General features: G+C 38.1%; 1 long non-coding RNA gene across 1 annotated transcript in view; it reads right to left on the bottom strand.

The window, feature by feature from the left end:
• Nucleotides 1-19,186: 19,186 nt before the first annotated feature.
• The window catches only part of LOC129137349 (uncharacterized), a 240,257-nt gene continuing 231,783 nt past the window's right edge, over nucleotides 19,187-27,660 (bottom strand). The window contains exon 3 of the long non-coding RNA XR_008539815.1: nucleotides 19,187-21,354. This is a non-coding gene — a long non-coding RNA (uncharacterized LOC129137349). The remainder of the gene's footprint in view (nucleotides 21,355-27,660) is intronic.

Genomic DNA, 27,660 nt, shown 5'->3' with positions numbered 1-27,660 from the left:
TGACAAATGCTGTTAGTGCATAAATTATATCACTATATCTAAGGAAAGAATGAGTCAACAGATGAAGTTTAGAGTCTCAGGGTGGTAAACTGTGTCTAAGCTTGCATATCTGTCTTTATGGTACAGATTTAGGGTACAGTTATGAGAGCCTGATGCAACTGACATCCCTAGCTCTGATACCAGGCACACCAAGAAAGTTTCTGATAATGAGATGACTTATCTTAGAGTTGGTGCATAGACACGGATTGTTTATTCATGTAAATCATTTCAATGATCATATCACGATATCACCAGTCCTTGATATGGCTTTTAAAACCGTTCATCTTCCCCCTATTTATGTTTCTGGCTTTACTCCCCGTCACTTCTATTATTATTCTATAACACCAAAAAGTCTCTTCCTGTTGCCTAAAGATCTGCCACTTAGGAATCCAAGCTCCCCTCTGGTCCTGGAAAACACCTTCATAATTTAGCATTCTTTCTAAATGATTAGATTACACATGTTCTCCTTGATTTTGTCTTGCAGATAGGGCAATATATACGAAGATTTCTTGACAAAGGGAGCCTTATCTTGTGTTAGAATTTATGAATAGTGGTGTCCTGTTCAACAGTGAATGCAAGGCAGGCAGTGACAGGATGGAAATGGAACAAAAGTCACACTCCCAGAGACCACTGTGCACCACAGGCCAGACTCAGATTTTATCCCATCAGTAAAGGAGAGCCAATAAAGGACTCTAGACAAAGGAAGAATGCATATTAGGAATGCTTTGATATTAAGTAGAGAATGCTGGGATTGGTCAAGACCAAAGGAAAAGTAGTAATAAAGTTATTGCCATCGTACTTCCAGGTTGAATAAAGTCAGTGGCACAAGAGATGGAAAGGCAGTCTGGATCCAAGATATATTTAATGTGCAAAAACAGAGGGACTTGGTGATTGAGCACATTCAGAGCAGCTGGGTTGGAGCTGATACTGCACAGGACAAAATCAGACCTAATTTCTGACCCTTACTTTTAAAGGAAAACTACTTTTTGATTATTTGTGTCTATTCACCCAATACAAACTCTACTAGTAGTTCCTGAATTGAATTCCTCAAAGTGTAGCGATAACAACTGATGACACATCTCTCTCCTTAAACTAAACTGTTAAATGAAAAGGTTGCCTTTTACACGATGCATTGTGTAATCACTCTCATAAAGCCTAGTGTTAACATCCTTGAGATTTTCTAAGCATTGGTTAACTACTTTAACTGTCTAAACTAATTGGCTTCAAGAACTTGAACACATCAATATTAATAGAGAAATTAGGTTTTGACGTTTCTTTACAAAAAGAATAATGATAAAAATAAATCCAACGGGTATAATGTAATGCATGCTAACGAGAGAGAGAGTGATGGTCTGAGCTCAGCGCTCACTCTCCTGTGATGGCTGATTAATGGATGTGTGTGTGCTTCCAATTGAAATGCAGATCCAGGTGTGTCCCAGAAAATGAGATCTATGGTAAAGAAAGATGAGGCCCACATGCTTTGATAGCTTTGGTTTTTCTGAATCTAAAGACTCTCAGGGCCCCTCTCTAGTATTCAGTGATTGGGGAGATCGGAGCCTGTCAATCAGAGACAGTACAAAATGCACGAGAGATGGTTGTAAGCACATAGGTAATTGCTCTCATACGTAATTATACTAGGTCAACATTCAGAGGCCAACTACAGTATTTTTAAGGAAAATTGGCAAATGCTTAAGAACAGAACTTCAGAAATAGGAAAGCTTATAATATTAATGTGTTTAACTCATTGCCCGATAAAGAAACTGGGTTTCAAGGAAAATAAGACACATATAAGATCACCCAAATAACTAAATTCTGGTGTCTAACCATGGTTGTGGCACAAATGTCAAAGTATTTTCCTCTGAGAAAATAGCCTCCTTTTTCTCATTTGTTGTATGTATACACAAGATTATCTGCTTATAGAGACTAAAATAGAAGACATATTTAAAGTACATATCAAAGGGATGGAGGCTTAATAAATGATAATTTCTTCGTTAATCAATTTACTATTGAGTAGGTATTAAGTTTTTAACATTGTCTTCTTCATAGTGTCTTCTAAAAATTCTGGGAAATTTAAATAGCAGACCATCTGATATCCTACGTTCCTTCTTCCTCTCGTGATTTTACCTGGTGTATTTACCTCCACTCCATAAAATTTTCTCTATATCTATTTCATTCTCCTTCTCAGACCATCTTTACCTCTTGTAAGGATGGCCATGATAAGCTCCTCACTGGCCTCTTTGTACCCACTCTTGCCCTTTTCTAATACGTTCTCCAAACAATAACTCCAGAGATTTGCACAAAATGCAAATGTGATCTTGACATCACCATCACGCTTGAAATCTGTCAATGCCTTCACAATGCTTTAACAAATATATTGTAAGATCTTGCTTATGGGCCGGGTGCGGTGGCTCTCACCTGTAATCCCAGCACTTTGGGAGGCCGAGGCCAGCAGATCACGAGGTCAGGAGTTTGAGACCAGCCTGGTCAACATCATGAAACCCCGCCTGTACTAAAAATATAAAAATTAGCCGGGTGTGGTGGCGAGTGCCTGCAATCCCAGCTACTCAAGGAGGCTGAGGCAGGAGAATCACTCAAACCTGGGAGGTGGAGGTTGCAGTGAGCCGAGATCATGCCACTGCACTCCAGCCTGGGTGACAGAGTGAGACTCCGTCACAAAAAAAAAAAAAAAGAAAAAAGAAAAAATCTTGCTTATGTCCCCTGCCACTACTGTCTTACATTTATGCACTTAGGATTTCCTTCGTGATTCATCCACTCTGGTCTTCTTTCCAGTGCTCAGCCTTCTGTGCTCCTTCTGGCCACTGAGCCTTTTGCATGTGCTGTCTCTCTGCCTGCAATGCACTGCTGCTGCCACTCCGTCCAGGTCTCTCCTGAGTCTTCTCAGATGATTTCATGTGCCATTTCCTTAGTGTCCTATAGCCTAGGCCAGGTTGCGTTTTTATATACTCTCATAGAACCAGATCCTTTCCTTCTCAGTAGTTTGTCCCATTTATGATTATATTGCAAGTTTCTCACAGAGACCTTAAATTTCATGAGGGTATAGACAATGCCTTTGATTGGGCTCACCACAATGCCTGACACATATAAAATACTCAACATTCATTCATTTAGCAACTTTTTGAATTATACAATCATGTATGTGCAAGTGTCTTAGTCCCTGGAGCTGTTATAACAGAATACCATAGAGGAGGTTGCTTACAAACCATAGAAATTGATGTCTCACAGTTCTGGAGGCTGGGAAGTCTAAGATCAAGGCTCTGATAGATCTCATGTCTGGCATGGGCCTGCTTCCTGGTCCTCACGTGGCAAAAGTCAAGCAAGTTATGTAGGATCTCCTTTACAAGGACTCTGTTATCATTCATGACTGCAGAGCCCTAATGACGTCATCATCTCCTAAAAGCTCCATCTCCAAACACTATCACTTTGGGGATTAGATTTCAACATAAGAATTTGGGGGAAACATGAACATTCTGCCTATTGTAATAAAAGACCTAAGAAACTTTTAGTTCACGCTTTCATTTTAAGGATAAAAGAATCAAAGTCAGGAACAAAACAAATTTCTTAGAATCCGGGAAGAGATTGCTCCAATCTGGGGACCGTATCTCATTCTCCCACATCCGATGATGTTACCCTAATTCATTTCCTTCGTTCAAATCCTTACACATGTTGTAAATTTCAGAGGAGTTATTTATTCCTAATAAAGTATTAGTACTTTTGTCTTCTGTGAAGGTTTAGCTAAAGATTATAGAACTAAGAACTGTGAGTACCCAGTTGTTTTGACTTTAAATAGAAGTTTGTGATTGAATTTTCCAGGCCTCTAAAAAAGCTCCCCAAGTAAAAGACTGCCTGGACATATTTCAAATAAAATAACATAGGAATGATTTTAGTTTTCAGCTTTTTTCTGACTCGGCATTCATTTTAGACATCGCTATCCCTTACTGATTGCTTTGAACAGGTTTTTAAATAAGAAAACTGGAAATTATAATACTCTCCAGTGACAGCTGATTGCATTGGAAAGCAGTTAGGCTTCTTCTATACTTCAGTTCTTCTTGGCCAGACTCTGACTAATTTCCTTAGCATTTCCATTTATATGTACACCAAGGATTGAAAAGGTTCACATCTTTCCAATCAAAAGTGCTGCATGGATCACTGACTTTGAAAGGGAAGTCAGGTACTCAACCTCTCTTTCTGCTCTGTCAGGGGAAGTAAAGCCTTTCAATTCAATCTCCAGTTATCTGGATGCTCTTCTCTGTAGCATCTCATGTAGTTAATTGGCTGTTTCAAAGGACACTGGTTTAGAAAAAAATAAGAATAAATGTTCTAGCTGCTGACAATCCACACATTATCACCTTAAGCTTAACCTAATTAGACTGAGTCACTAGTCAGAAGTTTTGACCTTCAGAGGGAACATTGTTACTGTCTTCAGTCAACTATATATATTTCCTACTGAATATTAGATCTAAGAAAAGCAAGGTAAATTGTTTCATATAAAGCAGGTGACTTGTGAATAGTTTTGACTCAGCTGTTGCCTATTCATACAAAGAGAGGAAGGAGAAAATAATAGTAATGTTCATAATAGATACTGATATTAAGGGACATTTTTCTGGCTCTTTAAAATTTGCATAATATTTTCACAAACATTACTATGTCAAATTAATCAATTAGTGAGGTCCTGGAGTTCAAATTTCTCATCTTTATAAAAGATAGAAAAAATTGAGCTATAGAGAAAAGAAAATAAAAGACTGTCTCAAATGCTGCAATGCTACAGAAAGGTGAAGGAAAATCAGAGACATGTATAAGACACTACCCAAAACAGATAAAGTCACGTCGAATCTCTTTTGTTTCATTCTCAAATAAATGGGCTCTAACTGACATGGAGAAAATGGTGCCTTTTTTCCAGAACAGTAGGTACCCTGTGGTTGAAGCTGCTACACCAAACATCGAGCAAACCCATGACAGGCTCGTGGGGAAGAGGAGACTCAACAGTGCAAGTGGACAGAGTAACTTCTAAAGATCAGGTACAGCTTGGAAAGAAAACTACTACTGGAAGTCCCTACCCAGGAAAAAAGATCCATCTCCAATGTGAAGTTGGCTTCAGACCCCTCAGCTCTGCTTCCTACAACAGAGTCTGTTTCACATCTACTGTTTCTCCTAGGGCTACACCCAGTTAGCAAACAATCAATACAGAAAAGAAGTTTAAGGAACATAAAACACTAGCATCTCCTGGGTATGATGTCATGTTTTATGCCAAGTGCAGAATAGATTAGGCACAGGGTCCTGCACGTAGCACACAATGAAGGGTAATTATGTTGTTGTTATATCCTTCAGTACCCATGTTTCTCAAAGCATGGTTCTGCTTGGTATGTGTTAGAAGTAGGTAAAGTTCTTGTTAGAAATGCAGATTTCTAGGCTCCTCCGATGCAGACTGATTTAACCATAATCTCACTGGGAAATGCCCAAGGATCTGTATTTTTAACAAATATGGCCTGATATAAACTCACAATTGAGAAGCACTCTTATGTGCTAGATATTTTACACATTTTGCTTAATTTAGTCCTTCCAAAAAAAAAAAAAATTCTTGTTTTACAGGAGAGAAAACAGGGGCTCAAGTTGTTCTTAAAAATCCACATCGAGCAAATACCAATACAGTTCTGCTTGACTTCAATCTCCGTGTCCTTTCAGCAATTTGAGGCAGTGAGTTGTTAAAAAAAAAAAAAACCAACTGTGCTCCTGGGAATTACTGCCCTGGGAGGGTCTTGGGTATTGCTTCAGCCCAGCTAGCTATAGGAGAGGAGGAAAGAAATTAGCAATATGGAGACTGCCCACTACTTTGGGGCTGAGGAGGCAATAATTTATTGCTCATCAAGGAAGAAAATAATAGCTGGCTCTCTCAATCCTCCACATTTATATGGTAAGCCTTACTTCAAAGTCACCCTGGAAAATTACATGACATTTTTATCACAGTCATTTTCAGACTGGGTCATTATCTTTAACCAAACATTTGTGCCACATTTAGAACAGACACATATATCAGGCAGGCAGTAGATTGTGCTAGCAAATTCAAGGGGAGACGTTTCCACAATCTTTTCGGGGTTGCCCATCAAGAGATGATGGTGATAAGGGAATGAGGGGAAGAAATGTGAAAGAAAAAGGTGTAACCAACTGACAAGTCTGGTTATCAACCCAAAGGACTGAGGCTGGGGACTGGGATTTTAGCTAAATGGACAATTCCTGTTGGTATAAATGGCTAAGAGATATTTTTACGATGTGTACCAGGCTGGAGTTCCAGGCTCTCCATGGGCAATTCACCCAATCACTTAAGATCTTGGTTGCTTAATGGAGACAAGATATGACTTAGCTTATCTCTGTGATGTGTATGAATTCTGCTCTCTCTCTCTTTTTTTTTTTTTTGAGACGGAGTCTTGCTCTGTTGCCAGGCTGGAGTGCAGTGGCGCGATCTCGGCTCACTGCAACCTCTGCCGCCCTTCCAGATTCAATCAATTCTTCTGCTTCAGCCTCCCGAGTAGCTAGAACTACAGGCATGCACCACCATTCCCAGCTAACTTTTGTATTTTTAGTAGAGACGGGGTTTCACCATGTTGGCCAAGATGATCTCGATCTCTTGACCTCATGATCCACCCCCGCCTTGGCCTCCCAAAGTGCTGGGATTACAGGCGTGAGCCTCCGCGCCTGGGGCTATTTGTTGATCTACCATCTAGTAGATGTCAAATATTTGGCCTAGACCTTTGGCCTTCCTTGACTGACCTCCACCTAGCTGTGTAAATATGGAACTGTTCTTTTTAGGCTAGGATCTGCTTGCAAATTCAATCTATATCATCACATTCATCAGAAGAGTTTAAAGCAAAATGTATTTTATTTAGAGTTACAAGGCTTAAGTTCAAAACTTACTTGAATGCATTACTTTATCTGTGACTTTAGGCAGGTTGTAGCCTCTCACTGAATCTTAGTTTTCTCAATGTGAAACGGAGCTAACTATATGTAATTTCTAGAGTTATTATATGATAAGTAATGGAATACTGTAACATTTTTGCCAAACATACTGCTCGAGATATATACCCAGATTGTCACCTGAGTATAGATCTGGCAGCCCTATTCTTTTGAAATAACAATTCACAGTGACTCCCTAGAAGCCAAGACATTTTAGTTTTATTAACTTGTGTGAGAACAAACCTCCTCTTCTTGTCTGCCTGGTGTCTCCTGGAAGAGATTTGCAGATATAGTGGCTTCAGCCCTTTTCAACTTGTTTTTTCCTCTCCAGTGGATATTGCCGCAACCTATTGCAGAGTGTTGACATTGTACAAATGACTCTGAGGCGGTAATTTATGGTGTGCTGGGTGCAATTTATTTTTAGATGTCCAATGAAGCAAGGTGTCAACAGTTTATCAATATCAGACAAAAGGGTATAGATCAAGCTTTTAGGAAATATAGCTGTGTATTCTTAAGGTGGATTCAGATATAGATGAAGAGTTTCAAGGGTGTAGAGGGACCCCCCTCCTGGTTGAATGACAGAAGCCTAGGGAAGCTCTGTGACTACAGACTTGACTCCAATATTTCATATCAGACATGTTATTTCATTCAACAAACATTTATTGATGTTTATTTGGACTTGAGCACAAGGCCTAGTGTTGGAGGCTGGAACTAGAGCAGAATATGAGATGCTCCCAAATGTGTCAAGTAACTCATATTTTGGTACAGCACACAGACCCGTAGCTGATAATGATTTAATCATTGAATGCTGAATAGGGAAATACAGGAGGTGAAACAGAGGAAGACAGAGAGGGGCAGATGCACAAAAAGCACTTTTCTTTGTTTTAGGAATACAAAGATGGACACATCAGTTATGCTTGCTGTTGTTAGGGAATTTACAATTGGAAGCAACGTCTGGTAGCCAACAAGAAAGTGCATAATTAAATGACATGATTTAAAATTACGTAAAGTATGTGAAGAAAACACACATGGTTTGGAAAGATAAAACATTTTATACAGGGTGGTCATGGAAGGCTTCTTTGAGAAGGTGCAGATTCTGAGAAGCTAAAGTCATAAGAAGCTTCTATTCAGTCTCCATGCAGTTTCAGAAACGACATTGTCTTTATTCACCCATTTTGGTAAAACAGATGAAAAGATATATTTTTTCTTTTCCCAAATAAAAAAGTCTGAGATAAGCAATTCTGGGTCAAGGCATTTAGGGGTAAGAGTAAAGAAGCCCAGCTTAATTAAAATGTCTGTCTATCTATACTCAACATCTTATTTCACTGAGATTTATTAAAACAGATATTGTTGTTAATCAAAAGTCAACTGATTTCTCAAAAATATTTATTGAGACTTAACAACCCAGTTATGTGTGTTGTGTGGTTGTTAAGGTCTCAATAAATCTGATTTTCCAAATCAATGTGAATTTAATTAAAATGCAAAAAAAAAAACCTTTCTGGTTTGCTTCAAATCCTTATTTTATACAATTAATAGGATGCTATTAAGAGCCTGATTTAGTGACTATAGGGCAGGGAGGATTTAGTGTCCATTAAAGCCTCCTGTGAGTACCAGAGCAGCAGGAGGAAAAACTGGGAAAGAGAACTAGAAGGATGTTTGCTGAGGTGACTGGCAGACAGCAGTGGGGGTTGTGCTGAAATAATGCAATGTTTTGACAGACCTTAAATTCCAATTAGTTGAGACACAAGTATCCCAAAATATACAGGTCACATGAAACGTAGGTCGCACTGACTTCATTCAATCCTTGCTTTATTACTGTTTTAGTGACCCTAGTGTTTGTACTGGGTTGGATAGCCCCCCTATCCACTCTCACCAATTCCTGTTCACCTGGAAGTTGTGAATTTGACCTTACTTGGTAGGGTCTTTGTAGATGTAATCAAGTCAAGATGAGGTCACACTAGAGTAGGTTGAGCCCTAATCCAGTGACTTATAAGAAGATGGAAATCCTTATAAATCTCCTTATAAATCCTCATAAGAAGATGGAAATTTGGACATTGGCAGACAGCAGGAAAAGCCACGTGAAGTGGAGGCAGAGATTATAGTGAGGCATCTACAATCCAAGGAATGACAAGGATTTCTGGAAGCCAACAGAGGCTGGGAAGAGGCAGGCAAAGATTTTCCCTAGAGCCTTCAGAGAGAGCATGGCCTTACCAACATCTTGATTTTGGACTTCTAGCCTCCAGAACTATGAGATAATACATTTCTACTGTTTTAAGTAACCTTAGTAGTACCTGGTTACAGCTCACCTAGGAAACAAATCCAGGTGTCTTGGAAAGGCACTAGCCTTTAATACACATCTCTGCCACTCCAGTCATACAAGAGATATTCAAGAAATATGAGCCCATGGGTTTCTCTCTGCCAAAAGCCTAGAAAGCCTTTTTCATCAAAATCTTTTATCTCTACTTATAGCATGTTTGTTTTTCAAAGCCAGTTCACTTTTTGCCTCTTCTATGAAGCATTTCCTATAGATTCATTCAGGAGGGACCATTGCCTTTGAATTCCCGTTTCACACTGATTTCTTCTTTCAAAAGACAAATCCTTATTAGCATTGTCATTTAGTGATGCCATCACTGTCTGTTTGGAAAATAGGTATTAAGGTTGGTTTGGGGCCTTCATGAATTCATTTAACAAAATTGTATGAGGTATCTATTCTGTGTCAGGTACTCTGCTAGAAATAGGTCAGACGATATATAAAATAGACACTCAAAGCTCTAATGGCTTGCATGCTTATATTCTTAGACTACCCACTATCACAGTTATATTCCCATAGGATGTATTAAGTAATCATTTTGGTTTTAGCACACAAGGCTTCCACTGACCCATGGGCAGGAGATACAGCACAAAGAGTCCAAAGACCTGGGTCAATACTAGGCTCTGCCACATCACATTTTGTAGAAGAGAACATGTTTCTCAACATTTCTGAGTCTCATTTTCCTGACTTCTAAAGGGAAGATCATAACATCTACTTTGTGGAGTTGATATGAGGATTTATTGAGGTAACAACTGTAATTCAATTTTATAAATATCAGTTGCCCTTCTTGGCTCCCAGAGTCATTCCTATCTCCCTTCCCTCATTGAATGGCTTTGTCCTGCGTCTTGAACAGACAGGGAAAATAGAAAGGCCCTGGGATACCAACCCAATTCCAGCAACAGAACTCTCTCTTATGAACATCCTAGAAAGCTGATATCAGATACTGGCACACACACAAAAATAAGTAGATAAAGCTGGGGAAAGGGAAGAATGATCATTCAAGCAAAGTCAGCTGGAGTCATTAGACTGGGTAACAGAAAAGCATTTAACTTCCAGTTGTTTTTAAGTGTACTGATTTTCCCCACCCTGGAAAACCTATGCTAGACCCAATAGGCAGCTGACCTTTAGTCCCCTCCTAGAGCAGCCTCTTTTGCAGCTTAATAACTGCCAATTTCTCAAAATTTTCTCAAAATTCAAGCTTGGGTATGGAGAACGAACACTGAAAAACTCTCCAACTTTTCCTTTTTAATAACCCTGTGATGCCTCTTCAGATTCAGGTCACCTGCACAGGAATGAAGAAAGGAGCACAAGTGGCACCATAAATACTCCAGTGGGTCAAATGCGAGTGGGAACAGATGACATCGTGTCTAATTAAGCTTTACAATGGAAGGAAACTGCTTCCATTACACCTGTGCCCTCTTCTACAAATATGCATGCAATTTATGAGTTTCCCCAAGGCCCTGCTTTGCCTCTTTGTAGTTCATATACTACTTTTTAAAAAAAATTTTCTGGCATCAACATCCCCTATTAAGTCATTTCCTTTCTTCTTGTCAATGTCTTTACATTCTGTCCATTTTGGGGACACACATAATGAAAAGAACAAGCATGTTGGAATCTCCCTAACTGTAGTTCTAAGTCTCTTCCTGATCACCTAGATATTCTGGGGACAATTTGTTGAATTGTTTATTTTTTTAGTTATTTGATTTGTACTGGCCTAGAGCTGACTATATTTCATGTACTGGTATGTATGTAGAAGACAGAAAGATAAAAATGTTCCTACCCTCAGGGAGTCACCAATCCACTGGGAAAAGATTAAAGAAGTCACTTTTGTAAAGTAGCATAAGTAAAAATTAAAATTACTTATTTTTAAAAAACATATTTTATATATTTATTTTTTAATAATCTTTTAAAGAAGGAGATTATTATTTCATTGTATGGAAAAGGCAATGAAGTCTCCGTTATTAAATAACATAGGAAGAGTCTTGCAATTAGGATCTAAACTTTAAGCTATACACATTTTTTAAGTCATATAACTTTAAGTCAAATCCTTTTCCACTTTTTGATTAACCTATTAAATCTCACGTATTTTCAGAGAGGAGTTAAGTCTATTTTGCTCAGTACAATAAATTTGGCATAGAAGTTGAAGTCAATCCCTAATGTCTCAATTTTCTTCTGGACATATCTTCCTCAGTTCTATCTTCACCCCCACCCCTCCCTCACCTATGAGTTTTTCCGTGTGTGGTGCAAGCGCCAAGACTTATCACACTGTCACATGTGAATTAGATGATTTGCAATGACAAGCAGCAATTGTCCATAACTTTTCACACTCAGTCCCTATCCTTCCCTCTGGAATTGAGAAAATGGAGCATCTATAACTCACTAAAAATACACACATATGGGCAGGGGGGAGATGTTACTAATTGAACTGTGTCCCTAGAAAGATATGTTGAAGTCCTAACCAATGGTATTTGTGAATGTGACTTTTTAGAAATAGGATCATTGGAGATTCAATCAAGTTAACATGAGTTCACTAGAGTGAGCCCAAATCTAATATGACCGGCATTCTTGTTTTTCTTCTTCTTCTTATTTTTATGGCAGGGTCTCACTCTATTGCCCAGGCTGGAGTGCAGTGGAGTGATCTCAGCTCATTGCAATTTCTGCCTCCTGGGTTCAAATGATTCCCTTTCCTGAGCCTCCCGAGTAGCTGGGATTACACACACGTGCCACGATGCCCAGCTAATTTTTGTATTTTTGGTAGAGATGGTGTTTCAACATGTTGGCTGGGCTGGTCTTGAACTCCTGACCTCAAGTGATCCGCCCGCCCTGGCCTCCCAAACTGCTGGGATTACAGGTGTGGGCCACTGCACCCAGCCCGGCACTCTTAATAGAAGATGAAAAAGCAGTGTGAAAGCAAAGACACAGGGAGAATACTATGTGACAACAAAGGCTGAGATTGAAATGATGCAGCTGCAAGCCAAGGAATACTAAAGATCAATAGCCACCACCAGAAGATAGAAAGAGGCAAGAAAGAATTTGACTCAGAGTCTCAGGGAGCATGACCCTACTGACACCTTGATTTCAGACTTGTCACCTCTGGAACTCTGAGAGACTGAATTTCTGTTTTTAAAAGCTATGGTGTTTGTGGTATTTTATTACTACAGACCTGGGAAATGAATACAGGTGATGCCAAAAATTTCTTAAGAAAACAAGCACTTGGATGTTGATTGCAGGATAGTGACCACTTCAGGTGGTTGGCATACTTGTCCCATGTCTCCTTGTGTCTTTACTGTGACAGGCAATTTGCTGAGCAATGTTATCACCATAGAACCATGTAATGTTTCAGCTGGAAGGATCCTGATGGTGATCATCATGGCTTGTTTGTTTTAACTGTGAAGGAATTTTGACCCTGAGGAAAGCAGTGACTACTCAAGGATGGAGCAAGAAAATATATTCCAGTTCCTTTTCTTCCATACCTGTGCTCTTTTCATCATTGAGACATTTCATTAGCCCTTATAATCTCTCCAGTTCTTAAAAGAGAAATCTGTGGGCAAAGTCCAAATCCAAACAGAATTATACTGTCTCACTGTCCAAATATATAAAATAATTCCTTGGTGTATTAGTCCATTTTCACAGTGCTGATGAAGACATACCAGAGACTGGGCAATTCACAAAAGAAAGAGGTTTAATGGACCTACAGTTCCACGTGGCTGGGAAGCCTCACAATCATGGCAGGAAAGCAAGGAGGAGCAAGTCACGTCTACATGGATGGCAGCAGGCAAAGAGAGCTTGTTCAGGGAATCTCCCCTTTTGAAAATCATCAGATCTCATGAGACTTACTCGCTATCAAGAGAACAGCACAGGAAAGACCTGTCCGCATGATTCCATTACCTCTTACTGGGTCCCTCCCACAACACATGGGAATTCAAGATGAGACTTGGGTGGGGACACAGCCAAACCATATCACTTGGTATAGTGTTATTATTCCAGAAAGAATATATTTTGCAATTGCCTTTAAATTAAATTATTTGTGTACAAAAAAACACCTTTGAAATTTTGGAAGCAGTGAAATATTTATACAACAACTACAAAAATATAACCAGATGACCACTAAAGCTACAAATAAATCACAAAACTATAATTCTGGATATAATTAATATTCTTAATATTTCTATAAATGATTTGTATAGCAATCCACTGAAAGCCCTTTTGAAATGGTAATTGACATGTAAAATTTAGACAATAAGAAATTAGTGCTTCTCATATGTCTGGATAACTATGTAACCTTATGAAAAATAAATAAATTTAAATTTAAATAACGATATATTCATTATTCTATCATCAGATCATTGCTTAAAACAATAATACAGAATTATAGTACATCTACAGGAAAACAAATACTTTTATACATTATGCTCAATTATACATTAGAAAATAATTTGTCAACATAAATTGTCTTAAAATACATAATACCTTAACCCTATAATTCTAGATCTAAAAATATATGTTCAGAGAAGAAGCTTAAATAACGTAATTGCTTGACCTAAAAATGTTTGTCCAGTATTCTTAAAAATATAATTAACTATAAATAAATTTCAACAAGGGAATTTTTAAGTATATTGTATGATGGGGCACTATGTGCCCATTATAAATATTCACAAAGTATTTTTAATAACATAGAATGTTTAAATTATAGCACCAAGTAGAAAAAAGTAGAGTAAAACTAAAAATGTAGTAGCTAAACTGTCATACTTAAACCCATTACAAAAAGAAACAAAAGTTAAACTTCCCCAAAAGCAGTGCTATAAATTTGGTATCATCCTTCTCCTAGACCTGCCCCAATACATGCTCATAGATATAGATATTGATATGTAGGTATAAATTTAAGAATAATTTTAAAAAGAAATCTTGTAACCCAGTTTCTTATCCTCTCTCTATTTCAAAAATTCATTCCTTTGTTAGAAAACAGAAGTTACCAAGTAAGTTACCAAGCAATATCAAAATAGAGAATTTTCAGGATATGGAAGAGGATATATCCAAGCTCTCCTGAAGGGCTGGAGTAGAAACAAGTCTTGATAAGGGATGACTCCTAGGGAGGGTCCTGATAGATAAACAGAACTTATCTATTTTAAGTTTAAGCCGTTCTTTCTCTTCCCTGCTCCTTACCCTCTCTTATTTTTGAATAAATTGTCTCTCATTTTAACCAAAAGTTGCAGCTGGGACTCAAAAATTTTTATAACACCTTGCTCTTGTCCACTCTACAGCCAATTAATACAGGATTTAATAGACGAGAGAGCCAGGTGAATTAATTAGAGTACTTTCTAGCTTTTTTTTTTTCTTTAATAAAACTCTAAAAAAGAGTATCTATTTCTAGTGACAGAAGCTAAAGACCATGAGGTTCTGCATGTATTGGCAGAACTGCTTCTCAACACACCACATGGGAGAAGCTGGTGTTCAGTGAGGGAGGAAGAACAACAGACAGTGGGAGGCAGAGACAAATGCCACGGAAAGACCAGGCAGGATTTTCATCTCTGTACCCCATAGTACTCTTGTCTTTTGTAGGATTTAGTTACTGAAACTTCAACTCAGTAACAAACTCTATATACTTCTCATTAGAATTTCTATTTTCTTAAAGTGGCTTGATTTAGGATTCTTCACAATGTAACTAGAGAAGTATCATAATGCATGATACAAAATTAGAAGGGTGAACCAGGAGCAGACTTGGATTGGCATTCTTAAGAATGTAAAATGTAGCCTGTAACCAACATTGAAATTCTAATAGAATTTCAGTAGAGGACTAACATGTTCAATTTGTGCTTTTAGAAGCACCACTCCAGTGGATGTGCAGAAATTATCGGTATATGGCAAAACCAAGAGTCCAGTTTGGAAGCTATTATCATAGTCATTGTGAGAGAGAATGAAAGCCAGAAGTAATGAGTATGTAAGGAATGCAAAAGAGACAACCAAAAATAGTAAGTAACTTTGGCAAGCCATATATATGTGGCTGTATAGCTTTTTCCTGAGTCTGATCCATATATTCCTCATGTCATATCTTAAGTGAACAATCCAAGGAAAACCCACTGTCCTTCAGTTGAATTTTTATTGCCAGGCTTTGAACATTCTGCATTTTTAGGTCAGCAGGCACAAAACACAGATTTCTCTCCCCTTGCCGACTCACAGTAAGCCTGAGAGTCTACACAAAGCATGCTGAGATTGATACATGGGAAATAAATAGTCATTTTTATTGTTGCATTGATAAGGAGGAATGCTTTCTCTTACACAAAGGAAAATTGTGAGAACTATAAAGAAATCCTAAAGATGGCTTTAAGGCAAATTAAAAATTAATGACAAGAAAAATCAAATTCCTTTTGTGGTCTATCTCCCCCCACCTGCAGATAACTCTAAATACCGTTACTGAAGGAATCACATTAGTGTCTAATTTAAAGGAATTTCTTCTGGCAAAGTCATCACTAAACATTTAATTACACCTGTTTCCATCAACGTCTTAATTTTTCCAAGAGAGTAGGAGTGGCACCATCACCTAAGGCACCCTGGCTCTTGCCTGGCAATTCAGAGAATTGCATGACCTTTGTTCTTAGAGAGGAAATAGCAGTTTTTAAAAACTCATCTAAAGAAAGATCTCTCACTCACAACACAATCACACCTGTCAGGTCACTGCTGTCATCCATCTTCGGCAGCATTGATTTCTTGAAAGAAATGACAATAACCTAGCAAAATGGTGAGGAAATATTTTGGTGTATCGTAATGTGCCCAGCTGCAAATACAACCCATATTACTTATTATTAGCAACTTCCTTCCTGTCACTTTGAGTATACTCAAGACCACAAATGCCACAGTGTGAAAGATATGTATTTGAGTTTCATATTTATTCAGATCATTTTCAAATAAACAGGCAAACAATAAGCTTGAATCCCAAATGTTTTTAAAAAAATAAAAAAGACTGCTGCCTTCTTCCTAATCAGGAATTTCTCCACACTAAGCATGGATTTTTCAAGCAAATGGAAACTAGATTTAAAAATACTACAGCACGCATTTGAATAGCAACTGTGCTGGTTTGTGAGAATGTGATTTGGTATAACTTTTTTGTGCTCAGTTTTCTCATCTGTATCCATAGCATAATAATTGTACCTGGGTCATAACACTGTTGTGGGATGCAATTTGAAGTAATAAGGGTAAACCTGAAATTGCTTTTCCTACAAGTTGGGATTAAAAACGGATACCTTATTTGACAGTCCTAATTTCTATTATAAACCACAGAACTGACAAACAGTGAATTCTCATTACATACTAGATAGAGGCCGGAGTAGGGAGTTTGGATTTCAGATAATTAGTAGGCAATAAAAATCCATCTTACCTTCTAAACATAGATATCTTTGTCAAAATGCCTATGATTGGATCTACTATAATAGCAAAACATATCAATTGGAGTCATAAAGGCCAAAGAGTTGTTGCAATAATCCAGGTGAACAATGTTAAAAAGCAGCTAGTCTAATACAATTAGATACAAAGGGATAGAGTTAAGAGATTATTTCATAGAAATTGAAAGATTATTTTATAGAACTGGCAAAATTCGAAAATAAATTTGGATGTGATTATGACCTCAGTAACTAACCCATGTGCCCAGCACATGTCACCAGAGCTCAAATGCATGTTAAATTGTAAAACTGCACAACAAATAGTTGGTTAAGTTTAATGTTGCAGCTGGAGAACTTTCTCAGCAATTCCTTTTCTGTTTATGCGGATTTCAGTAAGATGACATTTCTACCCGTATTTTCTACTTTATTTACAGAGGAGCCTTTAAAAACCAGGAAGAACTGCCTTCAGCGCAAGTGATCATTTATTATCCAAGTTTTAATCAAATTAGCTTTTTTTTTAGACTAGAAATTTGATGTCAATCGCAATTGATCTCAGCAGAGGAAAGGAGGGGAGGAGAAGTCATATATGAGAAGCAATTCAGGAAGGATTTCTGGGAGATAAATATTTGTAATGTAATTATAGATCTGTCATCAACACCACTATAATTTACTGTCAGTCACCATACTGATGATAGGATCTTATCTTCCAAGGTATAACTCTCGTTCACTGCAATTATCTCCAGGATGAATCTTCATGCTCAAAGCCCCCAGTGTAGAATTATTGTGAGATAAGATTCAGAAATTGATATTTCCGTGTCAATGCCCCATGATGTGGATCATCCAGAGGTCTCAAAATCTCTTCGTTGTGTGGCTGAGGGTTAGTTGCAAGTTGTCAGAAACAGATGTTGGTGTTTCCACCACGTTGTGTCATTTCCTGACATAAACAACTTGCCTGAACAATCAATTTGGGATAGAGGTAGGGAATTGCAGTTAAAAGGTCTCACCACAAGCTAAATTTTTAAAAGTTGACTTAAATGAATTTCAATGTAAACATTCTGGATGCTGAATTTAAACCCCAATTCTCTCAGTTTTCTCAACCTGATGTCTCTTTTTCTTCCTCTTTTTCACCTTCATTGCTGCTACCAATAATCTATTATCTGAACTACTTTCTAAATTATTCTTCTGCCTCTAATATTTCCCAATGTATGTACTTATTTTCCTGTCAGAATTTAAAAATGTTTCATCACTCAGTTGTGTAACAATCTCCTATAACACTTTAATACCCTCATTATCTTGCCTATCCCAACTATTCTGTATTCTTAATGGAAGTAAAAAAATGGAGCCAGGCACGGTGGCTCAAACCTGTAATCCCAGCACTCTGGGAGGCTGAGACAGGTGGGTTGCCTGAGCTCAGGAGTTCAAGACCAGCTTTGGCAATATGGTGAAACCCCGTATCTACTAAAATACAAAAAATTAGCCAGGCGTGGAGGTGTGTGCCTGTAATCCCAGCTACTCAGGAGGCTGAGGCAGGAGAATTGCTTGAACTCGGGGGACGGAGGTTGCAGTGAGCCAAGATCGTGCCACTGCACTCCAGCCTGGGCAACAGGGCGAGACTCTGTCTCAAAAAAAAAAAAAAAAAAAAAAAAAAGATTGTCTTCAAGTTGCTAAAATCTGGTTAAGACTCAACATGGCATTTTTTCTGTTTACTTGTCTAAGGGTCATTACAGCTACCTGTTCATAATTTTTTTTTTGAGAATCCTGAGGTGGAAATGCCAACTTACATCTTTATGTTAGCCAAGAAATGCACTGATGTAAGAAGAAATTTCTGAGTGGGTCTTAAATAAGTAGGAGTTTTAAATTTAATTAACCAGAGAAACAGCGACCTGAACAAACCACATAGATTGTGAAAGGAATAGCATGTTTAAGGAAGAGTGAACATTTTAATTAAACCTTGAAGGATGTCCTTTAGAGTCTGGCATTGGGAGAAGATTAGGTAGGAGGCCAGGTGCAGTGGCTTATGCTTGTTTTCCCAGCACTTTGGGTGGCCAAGGCAGGAAGATTCCTTGAGCCCAGGAGTTCAAGACCAGCCTGGGCAACATGGCAAAACCCCACCTCTACTAAAAGTGTTAAAAAATTAGCCAGACAGGGTGGGGCGTGTCTGTAGCCACAGCTACTCCAGAGGCTCAGGTGGGAGGACCACTTTAGCCCACAAAGTCGAGGCTGCAGTGAGCCATGGTTGTGCCACTGCACTCCAGCCAGGACAACTGGAGTGAAAAACCTGTCTTAAAAAAAAAAATCAGGTAGGATTCATTTTTAGGGTCATATGGAAAAAAGGTTTTGCAAACCATCCTAAAGAGTTTATACCCCTATAAAGCACAATTCAAAGAGAATGAAAAAGAGCTTCCAGTCTTTATATTCATTTTATAATGCTTACTCTGAACCCAGCATGCAGAATTCATTGGGGAGAAAGACGAAAAAAAATAACAAAACAGTCAGTGGAAGTAGAAATATTTTACTTTTTTAAACTGTCCAGTATGCAATTAATATTCCTCTCTTAATTTGGAGGAACTCCATTCTGTGTACATTCCAGAGATATAGTGCATGCTTCCTGATCTGCAGTCTGAACAGGGAGTAGAATCTTTCTCTTTTTTGTCTTATCACAATCGGAGCTCAACCCTTAACTTAAGTTCAGCCATTAGTATGCTCCACTAGGACTTTGAGTCTCAAAGGACTGAGACACATAAAGTCAAAGAAGTGTTAAGATCCACTCTCACCTAACGCAGAACCACCCAGGCAGTGGTGGTGCCTGCAGTTCTATAACACTATTCTTGGAAGACTTCATGCCCTTGAAAGGCCATTGTTCTGCCTTGTAATTTTCCCAGTCTAAATTTCCCATTCTGGAATAACAGGTAAGTAGGTATTTTTATTCACAACGTTGTGCAGAAACCTAGAAAAGATTTGCTTAGACATTTTCAACTGTGCACAAAGAGTCTTTCAGATTCTCATCGACTTTGGAGCAAAGGACACCATTTGTCTAAATTTTCTATTTCTTAATGAGACTAGTATTGTTTTCTGTTGCTTGCATTCATGGGCCATGAATGAGGGAGAGTCCACTGTAAAGCAGTGGAAATATAGAACAGCGGACAGATTTAAGGCATAGGTTTAAGGCAAAATAGACCAGATGACATGGTGACATCAGTAAATGATATGCAAACGTGTAATGTTTATATTCATCTGCAAACTACATATGGCTTTTTAATCTTGTTTCTCATTCTTCTACATTTAGCAGGAGTATATGTAAAGAACACCATTAGCTGCAATTGTTGGTTCCATCTTCACTGTGCATTTTTTCAAAACAGATTCTACCCACACCTGTTCCCTGGTAGCAAGAGCGGTGCTTGGCTCTCCGCAGAATGCTAAGAACGGTGTGAATGTAAACAGATATACAATCGACAAGGTAGGAGGCTTCACTGGAAAACAAAGGGCCACCGTGTGGGAAGGGAATCTTGGAGACCAGTTAACTGTGCATAGCAACACTTATGCTACAGAGTAGTAAAGGGAGAATAAAGAAGTGAGTAGGTAGATAGAAGACCAATCAAGCACATCATATGGTGACTGCTAAGGGTTTTAAATGTCATTGCAGAGCAATGCTAGAACTTTGCCTGGCCCATGGAACTAAATATTTTGCTTGTTTCCCCATCCTCAACTACTGCAAATAAATCCAGTTTTCTCTCACAGATTTGACAGACAGATTTTCAACCACCTCATCTATTCTGCAAGCAATGGAGTTTCAGGACAGAGACAAAGGAGGGTTTTGGAATAAGAGGTAAGTAGGTGTTTTTATTCACAATGTTGTGCAGAAACCTAGAAAAGATTTGCTTAGGCATTTTCAACTGTGCACAAAACAAAGGCAGACCATTAGTGAGGACTAGCCTATCTTGTTCTTGGTCCTACTAGGTGGCGTAGTAGGACAAGACAAGAACTAGAGGGGGTATATTATGAAACTGTGCTCACCTCTTCTCTCATCTTCAACATCATCCCTTTAATTCAGTGGACACTTACTAAGTTCCAGAAATTGCACTAAACCCTATATATGCATTATTGTATAGACTCCTCACACTGTTCCTAGGAGTTGGTAATAACATTCTGTCCATTTTATACATGAGTAAACTGAAGCCAATTTTAATACCATAGCCCACCTTCCCCACTCCCTCCCTCTTTGTATTACATTTGCTTCTAAGGCAGCAATTTGTTCAACCGCAGTGACAAGACTTAATTCACTAATTCTAAGAGTTCCTCTTATACAAAACTAAAAACCAAGTTTTTCTGCAACCCACTCAACCAATCATATTCTTGCAGAGAAGGAGGAGCATTAAAAACCATTATTGTCTGAAGAAGAATCTTATAATTTAAACTCTATAACCCGTTTTCCAGAAAATATTCAAAACCAAAATCACTAGCAAGTAACAGCTTATTTGAGTAATCTGTGATGTCTAGAACAAAGATTAATAGAATGAACACAACCTTTCTTAAAAATAAGCACTTAAAAATTTAAAATTTACCTTAAAAATTGCATTTAGTCTTGCAGAGTTAGTGAATTTGATTTGATTTGACAGATATTATTATTTTATTTTCAGGAAATGTTTCATGTTTTCCACACTCCACCTGTGAGAACAAGAAGATAGGGAAATCAGAAGAGAAAGGGAAGGAGGCCAAAATTTGGAAAGAACTGTAGATAGGAGTTCCAAATCCTGTTATTCTAGCATTATTTAAAATCACTATTCTTCTTAAACATAATACATATACTAGACTACCTACTCCTGAAAATATAACAGATAGCTGTGGAATGCTTTATAAGGCACACCTACAAAAGTAATGTACTCTGTAATGACGATAGATCTCATAGCCATCAGTCATGTGGCGTGTTCAGGAAGGACAGCCAAGTTTTAATTAGCTTATGCTAAACGGCTTTAGTATCAATTTAGGCAAAATGTGACACTTGGTGGAATGGTTTGGATGGCCACTAGGAATAATGACTCACAGAGCAGAATCAGCAAGAGAAAAGTGTGTAATCAACAGACACTAATTCTGATAGGAATCAGGAAACCATCTGGAAACAGGAAAGAGGAAAAAAAAGAAATACTTTGAAAGTACAGAGGTAACCATTTGCTATTGCTTGAATGTGAGCAAATTAAAGACATCCAACCTCTCTTATGAAGGAAAATTATTATCACTGTAATCATGCACACAAAAAGATTCATCATATTTCTAAGAAATGTGATTGTATACAGATATACCAGGCTGAGCACTATAAGAAGTAGTGTTGTATTGTATTCATATTTCCATTTATCATGATTCTTTGGATAATAATATGCCTCCCACTGAGGATAAGGTATGTGCAAAACCTCAGGATTTGCACTCAGAGTGGCTGAAACTCAAATTGTTGTTCCAACACTTGTTTCTAGGAGCATGACCTTGAGTAAGTTACTTTACTTCTCTGTTTTTGTTTTGTTTTGTTTTTGTTTTTGTTTTTGTTTTTGAAACAGAGTCTCAATTAGTCGCCCAGGCTGGAGTGCAGTGGCTTGATCTCAGCTCATCAGAAGCTCCGACTGCCAGGCTCAAGTGATTCTCATGCCTCAGCCTCCTGAGTAGCTGAGATTACAGTCATGCACCACTACGCCTGGCTAATTTTTGTAATTTTTAGTAAAGACAAAGTTTCACCCTGTTAACCAGGCTGGTCTTGAACTCCTGAGCTCAAGTGATCTGCCTGCCTCAGCCTCCCAATCTGCTGGGATTACAGGCGTGAGCCACTGGGCCTGGCCTACTTCTCTGGTCTCAGTATGTGCCTTCTCTGATCTTAAAGATCATATTGTTGAGAATAACAAAGCAGAATACAGTGGCTGGTGCAGTTCTGCTTTAAAAAGTGGTACAGAAACTAAATCAGTGCATGGAAGATTATTGTGTTTATCGATTAAAAATATATATATGTGAATATGCGTAGCACCCTGAATCAGCCTGCCTAGGCTTCATTTTTTGCTTAGCATTAGCTATGCAAATAGAGTAACTTAGATTATTTTCTGAAGGTGATTCCCCTATCTGGAAAATGGACATATTAGTTGTTACATAAGCATATTAAGAGTTACCTAACTGTGTGTGTTTGTGTGTGTGTGAAGCAATTGATTTATAGGCTATTTTCATTATAAATATCTCAATATTTTGGAAATTCTATAATAACCCTGAGTTCAAGAAGGATTTTAAATTTGCCTGTGGAGGAGTTCCCGGATGGGGCTGGACCTCTTGAATTAAACCAATGCTTAATAAATAGATTAGATGCTGAGGAAAAAAATGATTAAAATATTTTGTAGTTGTCTTGTAGGACCTGAGTTTACTAGAAAATCCAGTATATCACAGTACAACAATTACAAAGGTTAATAATGACCCAAGTCCTGTGGGGCCACTCAGCAGAAGCCTTTGTAGGTGTCTATAATTGAAGATGAGGTATTTTCAAGGCAAAGGGTAGAATTCAGAAATATGCAAAAGGAAGTGATATGTACCAGGACACAGTGTCATGATGCAACCAGTTTGGGAAATTTGAGAGCTTGGAAAGTGGGGTTTTACCAAGTAGGTGTATCAGAGTGGTACTGAGGCTGAGAATTAGGTTGGAGCAGGTTTCAAGGGGTCTTGTTAAAGAGCTTTCTATGTTCTTATATTCTCTGTAGCTTTCTCTTTATCTGTTGCATGACAGTAAAGGAGAGAGAGAGAGAACATCGAAGACAGAGACAAAGAGAAAGAGATGGAACAAATTAATAATACCTAATTCCTATTTGAATCATCACTGTACTAAGCACATCAGTTTTCTGAATTCAATTTGCAGCAGAACTTCTTATTAGCCATGGGAATGCCAACATACCTTACATACTGTGTGCTCTATTTTACCCACCCCTAACGTGGGTTTAAGAATGCAATTTTATTTTTACATATTCTTTGGATGGTCAAATGAGATAAACCGAGTGCATTACTTTGGCAATACAATATATTGTTTACATGGCCTTTTTTCATATGCTATCATTATTCTACACCTGCTTGGGTATGTTTTGTAATGGCAGACACCAGCCAAAATATCTATCAAATGTTTCCTTTGCTTGTATGAGGATTTAAAACATGACCACAGAGAATGCCTGCTGAGACAATCAAAATGAATATTTACTTAGGCTAGTAATGATCAATGTCTTCTGAGTAATATGGAAATTGAGTTCAACACACGGAATAAAGCCGAGGCTCCGAAACTAAGCAAAACAGTATTACCTAATGTACTCCCCCACATAATTGCTTGTCTTCTGCTGTGATTTTCACAATAGAGGGATCATTTATGTGCACTTATACATTTTACTGTTGACTGCATGACTGTACAACACATTGGAGAAAAAGGAAGCTGCGGTAATAAGAATTCATCAAACATCCTCAATTGCTCCTTTTCAAAAAAGCCTCTAAGGAAAGTTTCAGCATCAAGACCATTTATGAGCTGTTAGAAACTGTTAAAGACAAAGCCTGGAAACTGGGATGGGGGCTGAGTTCAGCTCTTGCCTCAATTGCCAACCCTTCTGGGACCATAAGCAAGTTATTTTATAAAACCCCAAAGCAGGGAGAAAAGCACAAGGAGAGAAGTGTTATCACCAATCTGTCTCACAAAGGCATTCCAGAACTCCTTTTGCAAAAGGTTACTGTCCTTCTCACTGTAGATAGAAGATAGACTTGGTAGACTCACTTCAAACCTCCCTTTGGGGAACCTGATACTCAATGGAGCTCCCAAACCAAAGTCTTATGAAGATTTTGAGGATGGAATAAAATCATATTAATAATACTAAGCCTGCAGCACAGTTATTTCCTGGTTTTGAAAATACTTTTTCAGGTGAAGCCAGCTATGTATTATTAAATATTACGCTAAATGTCATTTGGTAAATATATCAGTGCGTCTCCTGCTCCTGAACTATTAAATTGTATGTGCCTATAAAGGATGCCTGAAATTCAGTTCTGAGCCATTTCAGGACAGAAAGTTTCAAAACACAGGGCAGTGGAAATTTTACTTCCGTTAATTCTTTGATATGACAAGATTCTTTCATAGTTTGGACCCTAATGAAGGAGTTACTCTCCCTGCCAAATGTCTTGTATTTCACAGATTATTGCTAACAGCACTAGGTGAAATGTTAAAGGACAAACAACTGTAAGAAGGGATGCTTTTCTTTTCATTTTAAGTCTTTGCTCTATCGTCTATCCTATACATGGTATCTTATGAACAAATTAACTCACTAATATAAGGTATTATGCTTATTATTTAGGGAAAATAATCTGTGTGAATTAAAATCATTTTGAAGGTTGGATGATTCTTAGTAATAAAAGTAAATTTAAAATATTGTGCTTTTTTTTCTCAAAGATTACATTTGATAACAACTAAGCTAACAAAATGCATGAAACAGTGGCTTTCAAGACCCTGGGAAGCAAGTGCCAAAGAACAGCGATCTCTAAGAGACATAAAACAAATGAGTTATGCCTTAAGGTCATCCTAGCTTAATGACCAGACGGTGTCTAGGCTGTGACACAGTAAGATGAAAACCCGGTGAAACCCAGCAGATTCCCTGAGGTCAGGAGATGGAGCTGGGAGTCTCGGGGTGACCAAGATAATTAGAGTACCGAAGAGGAGAGATCTGAAAAGACAGAGAACCCTGGAAAGCAGCAGAGATTCCCACTCAAGAGTTCATCAGAACACTAATCAGAATATGTGTGTGAGGATTTTACTCAAGTCTAAGAAATGTATTCCAAAGTACTGGAAGAAACAGGATGTGGTATACACACAGAGTCAGGAATAGTGCCTGTTCCTACTGGAAATGTGGAAAGCCTTATAATTCACTGGTATTGATAAAGACACCATGCCTCAGGCCTGGGGATTCCCTTTAGTCCCTCTCAGCAGAGAGAGCAAGAAAATTTGTGTCTATACTAACCCAGGTACACACACACGTTTAAATGTATTTCTTCTTTTTTTTCTTTTTTGAGACAGAGTCTCACTCTGTTGCCCAGGCTTACTATATATTACCATCATTATCTATATTAAGATAACCATGCATCCCCAGGGCCTCATACTCCACTCCTTTACCTCATAGGTCATTCTAACCTTCTCCCTTGCTTTCCTGTGACCTTCCACTCCAACAGTGAGAAAGCTGGCTAGCACCATACAACATCTATTTACCTCATTGTTTAATTCCCCTATACTTATTGAATTTCAGAATTATTAACTCTACCTACATGGGAAAAACCTTTATCAACTAGAGTAGAATGCTGATGGACAGTCCCTTTTGCCATGAATATGAAAATTTCACCAACTTTCAAACTTATTTAGGTCAGCACCTTTACTCACAGTAACTTGATTGAGATTGTTTCATACATTGTAATATACTTAGACAGTTATAACCATCTGCATTTCATCCTGGGATTGCCTGTGTCTTAAATGGCTTCTTAAAATTTGCATTATTTAAAGATTTTCTCTTTATTCTGTAAAGTTCCATGAGTTTTGACAAAGACATAGTGAATATTCACCATTACAGTATCATACAGAATAGTTTCACTGTATTAAAAAAATGTCCCTTGTTTCACCTATTCAACCACCCCTCTCCCTCAGTTTGAACCCCTGGGAACCATTAATCTGTTTGCTGTTTCTATACTATTGCCGTTTGTGGAGGGTCATATAAATCAGCTGTCCCCAGTGTTTTTGGCACTAGGAACCAGTTTTGTGGAAGACAATTTTTCCACGGGCAGAAGGGAGGAACAGAAGGATGGTTTCGGGATGAAACTGCTCCACCTCAGGTCATCAGGCATTAGTGAGATTCTCATAAGGAGCGTGCAAACTGGATCCTTCGCGTGTGCAGTTCACAATAGGGTCCGCGCTCCTATGAGAATCCAGTGCCACCGCGATTCCACAGGAGGCGGAAGTCAGGCAGTAATGCCCGCTTCCCCACCACGCTTGCCACTGGACCAAACTTGCTGTGCAGTCCAGTTCCTAACAGGGATCAGCAGTACCAGTACCAGTACATGACCCAGGGCAGGGGTTTGAGGACCTCTGATATAAGTGGAATGATACAGTATATAGTATTTCTAAATTGGCTTATTTCATATAGAAGTATGTATTTGAAGGTCCTCCATATTTTTTCTTAGCTTAATATCTTACCTTTAAAAAATTACTGAATAGTCTTCCATTATATCCATGTGCTAAAGGTTATTTATCCATCCAGTACTAAAAGATATCTTGATTGCTTCCAGTTTGGTGATTATGAATAAACTACTATTAACATTATATGCAAGTTTTTATGTGGGTGTAAGTTTTCAGCTAAGGTGAGTATATACTTAAGAGAGCAATTGGTGGATTGTAAGGTAATATATGTTTAGCTTTGTAAAAATAATACTGCCAAACTGCCCTCCAACATGGCTGTGCCATTTTTCTATTCACACTGACAATGGAGGAGAGTTCCAGTTGCTCTGCAAGATTTTTCTCATCTGTTTTTTCTGCAGTTTGAATATGATAGGTCTAGGTGTGAAGTGTATGTGTCTGTGTGTGTGTGTGTGTGTGTATGATTTATTCTGCTCAGTGTTTTCTGATTTTTCTGGATCTCTAATATGGTGTCTGACAATAATTTTTTAAAACCCTTGGCCACTATTACTTGTAAGGTTTTTTTCTCCGGCATTCTCTTTTTCTTCTTCTTCCATGTTTCCAGAGTTATTGAATGTTCTGTTTTTATTGTTTTCATTTTTTTCTTGTACTTCATTTTAAATATATTTTCATCATTCGGTTTATATGATCCATCTATGCTTACATGTTGTCTGCTTTTGCAATTAAACACATATTATTTATAGTTTATTTTAAATTACTTAGCTGATAATTCTAATATTGTGTTATATCAGAGTCTGGTTCTGAGACGTGTGTTG

Source organism: Pan troglodytes, chromosome 18 (genome assembly GCF_028858775.2).
Source record: "Pan troglodytes isolate AG18354 chromosome 18, NHGRI_mPanTro3-v2.0_pri, whole genome shotgun sequence".
Taxonomy (NCBI): domain Eukaryota; kingdom Metazoa; phylum Chordata; class Mammalia; order Primates; family Hominidae; genus Pan; species Pan troglodytes.
This window is presented reverse-complemented; position numbering and strand designations above follow the sequence as displayed.